Genomic DNA, 5,332 nt, shown 5'->3' on the forward strand with positions numbered 1-5,332 from the left:
CAACGACGAAGATAGCATTATTCCCTCTCTTGGTCCTGGGAAAACCGGTAATGAAATCCATACCAATTTTATCCCATTTCCATTCAGGAATAGCTAGGGGTTGAAGGGTGCCAGCAGGCCGTTGATGCTCTGCTTTTACACGACGACAGACGTCGCAATTAGCAATATACTGAGCAATTTCTCTCTTCATCCTAGTCCACCAGAACCTCTGGCGTAGGTCCTGATACATCTTGGTACTACCGGGATGAATGGTGAGAGGAGATTCATGAGCTTCCTTAAGGATCAATCGTCTCAGGTTTCGCACCTTGGGAACCACTAGTCGATTCCCGAAGTATACGACCCCTTGATCATCAATGGAGAAACAGTTCGCAACTCCTTTCTTGATGTTTCTCTTGATGCGGGAAATTCCCGGATCTACCTTCTGTGCTTTGATGATCTGATCCGTAAGGGTAGGTTTCGCCACCAAGGTGGAAAGAAAACCTTGAGGAACAATGTGAAGGTTAAGCTTCCGAAATTCCTCATGGAGAAGCGGTTGACTTTGTTGTAACATCAGGTTGTTACAATAAGATTTACGACTTAGCGCATCAGCCATGACGTTGGCTTTCCCTGGGGTGTAAGTTATTCCTAAGTCGAAATCTGTGATCAACTCAACCCAACGTCTTTGCCTGAGATTCAAATCCGGTTGGGTGAAGATGTACTTCAGACTTTGGTGATCAGTGAATATTTCGCAACGATTACCAAGAAGGTAATGTCGCCAGGTTTTAAGTGCATAGACTACGGCTGCAAGCTCTAGATCATGAGTAGGATAATTCTCCTCATGTGGGTGCAATTGCCGTGAAGCGTAAGCAATTACGTGTCGATCTTGCATGAGAATGCAACCTAGTCCTTGTCGCGAGGCGTCGCAGTAGATAACGAAGTCCTTGGAGAAGTCTGGCGGTACCAGTACGGGAGCAGAAGTCAGGCGTCTTTTCAGTTCCTGAAAGCTGTGCTCACATTGTGGAGTCCATTCGAACTTTTTATCTTTCTTGAGGAGTTCGGTTAGAGGTTTTGCAACTTTGGAGAAGTTTTCGACAAAGCGACGGCAATAGCTCGCTAAGCCCAGAAAACTCCGAACTTGCTTGACCGATTCAGGTGGAGTCCAATTAAGGACGGCTTGAACTCGCTCAGGGTTAACAGCAATACCTTTACCAGATATTACATGACCCAGATAGGTCACTTCTGACAACCAAAATTCACATTTAGAGAATTTGGCATAAAGACGATGCTCTCGAAGTTTCTTCAACACTAGCCTTAGATGTTCGGCATGTTCTTCCTCGTTCTTGGAGTAGATGAGTATATCATCGAGGTAAACCACGACGAATTTATCCAAATACTCCATGAAGATTGAGTTCATCAACCGAGAAAAGTGGCTGGAGCGTTGGTTAAACCGAAGGACATGACGGTGTACTCGTATTGGCCATAACGAGTAACAAAGGCCGTTTTAGGAATGTCCCCGTTCCTGATTTTGATTTGATGGTAGCCCAACCTCAAATCCATTTTGGAGAAGACTGAGGATCCAGCGAGCTGATCATACAGGTCGTTGATCCTGGGGAGCGGATATTTGTTCTTGATTGTGACCAAATTGACAGGTCGATAATCTACAACCATCCGGTCCGTACCATCCTTCTTCTTGACGAAGAGGACGGGGCAAGCCCACGGAGATGAACTAGGTCGGATGAAACCCTTTTTCAAGGACTCATCGAGTTGTTTCTTAAGCTCGGCTAGTTCTAGTGGTGCCATCTTATAGGGTCTTCTAGCAATCGGGACGGTTCCTGGAATGAGGTCTATTACGAACTCCACATCCCTGTCAGGTGGAACACCTGGCAATTCCTCTGGGAAGACATCCGGAAAGTCACGGACTACCGGGACGTCCTCAAGGTCTGGCAAAGGGCTGGCGTTAAGAGAATATAACTGTCGCTTGGCTATTCGGGTCAAGACATTGACTATCTTCCCCGAAGGATGGGTGAGTTGAACAGTCCTAGAGAAGCAATCAATGTTGGCATGATGGGCTGACATCCAGTCCATACCCAAGATGATATTAATATCTGAAGATTTAAGGGCTATCAAAGATGCGAGAAAAACAAGTCTGTCGACTTGGATTTCATTTCCATGGCTTACCCTAGAGGTTTGCCATTTGGATCCCGGAGTTTGAATTACCATAGAGGTGGGCATCTCACAGAATGTGGTGTTATGCAGACGAGCATAGCTCTCGGATATAAATGAATGAGATGCTCCTGTATCGAAAAGAACAGATGCCGGGTGGCAATTAACAAGGAGCGTACCGAGAACGACGTTGGGATCCTCTTGAGCTTCTTCGGCAGAGATACAGTTGACATGGCCACGTGCAGCGGTGGCCGGCTTGGCGTAGAACACTTTACCTGTCGGCTTGCCACGGCCAACAGCTTTAGCAGGTTGGTTGGGGTTGGTCTGGGGACACTCGCGCATATAGTGGCCAGATTCCCCACACTTAAAGCAAGTCACGGAACTGGTACGTGGAGGAGCACTGTTGGTTGGACCACCATAGGGCTTGGCTGGTGCAGACTGTTGAACGGGGCGAGGCGCCTGGAAGGATGGCCTCGGTGTGAACCTGGGTGGCAGGGCAGTGTTAGGCACCCACACGCGGCGCTTCTGAGGGCCAGCACCGGATGAGGAACCCACGTCACGGCCATGCTTGCGTGTTGCGTCATAATCAGTCTGACCAGTCTCAGCACTGATGGCCTTGTTAACAAGCTTCTGAAAAGATGTGCACTCATGCAGACGGAGGTCGCGGCGAAGCTCAGGACTAAGTCCCTTACGGAACCTTGCTTGCTTCTTGGCATCAGTAGAAACTTCCTCAGTTGCATATCGTGCGAGGTTACCGAACTCCCTGCTGTAAGCATCCACAGAGAGTCGGCCTTGAGTGAAACTGCAAAATTCCTCACGTTTACGGTCCATGAGACCCTCCGGAATGTGATGTTCACGGAAAGCCTCGCTGAATTCAGCCCAAGTAGTGACATGGCCCGCTGGGCGCATAGCTCCATAATTCTCCCACCATAGACTGGCGGGGCCTTCAAGATGATATGCAGCAAAGGTGACCTTGTCAGCCTCAGCTACTAGCGCGGAACGCAGTTTGTGAGAAATACTGCGAAGCCAGTCATCAGCGTCGAGAGGCTCGACGGAGTGGTGGAACGTGGGTGGATGTAACTTGATGAAATCACTGAGTGACACCAAGTTATTTCTCTGATGGCGTGCTGTGTTCTGTTCAATACGCTCCAACAAACGGTTGGTCTCCCGCTTGTTTCTCTCGGCTTCCAGCATAACCTCGGCTAGGGAAGGAGGATGAGGCAGATTTGCATTCCTGACTTCACTGCCTTCGGCCTGCTCTTGAGGAGCAGGGTTATTGCGCGTGTTGACCATCCTAGGTAAACAAGACAATGATTTAGTCAGAATGATAAGATTCCGACATAGGATACAGAATGTAAGGAATAACTCGGAATGCAAGATGATCATCCGTATGACATGGTAGATACAGAAACTGCTTCTTTTATTCCATCGTCATACACACCATACAAGGTTTAGTACAAGACCAAACAAGGTACTATTACGGTGAAAAGAGGATTACATCTCATCGGAGGCATCCCAAGCTCCTATACATTATTTTTCTACACCTCCGGAAGGCGGTACAAACTAGGTCATATCCCACGAGTCACGCAGGACGATAGACGACACAGCTAGTACGAACTAGTGATACTACCACTAACTCAGACCGATCCGTAGTAGTCCTCGTAGAAGTCACCTCCATAGCCTGGAAGCTCAACATGATCATCCGGGAACAGACGATCTCGCGGAGCTTGTGGACCATAGGGGCTAGGATGAGGTCTTGGACCAACAGACGGTGGCCTGCGGGGACCGCGAGGTGGGGTGATGCCTCCTACATCACGCCAACCCATCACGTCTGGCAGAGCAGATCTCACAGGATAGAGATCGCGCATATCCGAATATCCAGCTTGCACCGCCGGTGCAAACCGAGTCAATGTGGCCCAATGGTCAGCACGGGTATTGAAAAGCTCTAGCCTCAAGGCCCGATTTTCACGGTCCTTATCCTCGAGCATCTCAGCAGTGGTGCGAGTCCGTGAATCCTCCTGAGTGGGGTCAGCATAGATAGCCTGGAGATACCCTTGTGCTCCCGGAAGTGATCCTGGCATATACCGGAAATCAGAGTCCCGAAATAGGCCAGACCTGACTCGCATGATGGTCATCATAGAGTAGGCGGCGTCCTGCACAGCCATCTCAATAGTAACCCCGAGTCCATAGGAGCAGTGAAGGGGCTCGGTGGATCCAGGATAAGATGGAAATATCCTGACAGTGCAGAGATACTGGCTTTGATTAAAGTCTCGAAATTGCTCTTCGACCGTGTACTCAGGATACCAACGGTATCCAGCCTCAGTCATTACCCTGACCAACATGGCGGTATGGCCGGGTACATCTAGGCATCGAGTCAGGCGAACCACTTGATTGAGGTCGCGAGTGGCCATCTGAAAGCACAACCATAATGCAAGGCATTAGAATTTCTAGCAAAATTTCGGCAGCATAACAGCTGTAAATGCTCAAAAAGGATTTTGAGACATTTGACAAAGGATTTCATACACACTCAACAACATCATATCAAGTTCTGAGTCCATCCTAGCAACATAATGTGGTAGTAGAACTGAACTAGGCTTGTATCCATCAAACCTATAAGGTACTACTGATTAGTAACACGTGAACCTGATAGAGAGAAAAGATCCTAATTCCTTAACCCCCCGTGGAAGAATAGACTGACTGAGATCAGAATGTCGTAAGATAAAGGAGTAAAAAGAGCCTTACGTTCCAACCCACAAACAATTCCCCTACATATAACTAAAGAATTTCTAGACTCAACATCGACCAGTTTGGCTTGGAGAACCTACAGGCAGTCCGGCTCTGATACCAACGCTGTCAGGACCCCGACTCGATGTCACATCGATCTAGCTTGTAACACCTCATATCACTTTGCGGCCTCACGCACGGTATCCCCACGGGTGTCGCCTTACCTTTGCCCGGGACCGTTTGCGCCTTTTGGCTCACGTATATGATAGTGTCGCTAGCATCCATATGATAAGGAGCCCGGGCTGACATGACTAGTCGTAAACCCAAAGTGGCACAGACTTACAGGGACAGGCATCCATGACCCAGCTTCGAACGTGTCGGTCATCAGCAAGTGGGTCCGGGCTGTAGCACTGGGCTAGCAGGACTCCGGTAAACCGGGCTGTAGCGGGCTAACAGGACTCCGGTA

The sequence above is a fragment of the Triticum aestivum genome, chromosome 5B, assembly GCF_018294505.1.
Source record: "Triticum aestivum cultivar Chinese Spring chromosome 5B, IWGSC CS RefSeq v2.1, whole genome shotgun sequence".
Lineage (NCBI taxonomy): Eukaryota > Viridiplantae > Streptophyta > Magnoliopsida > Poales > Poaceae > Triticum > Triticum aestivum.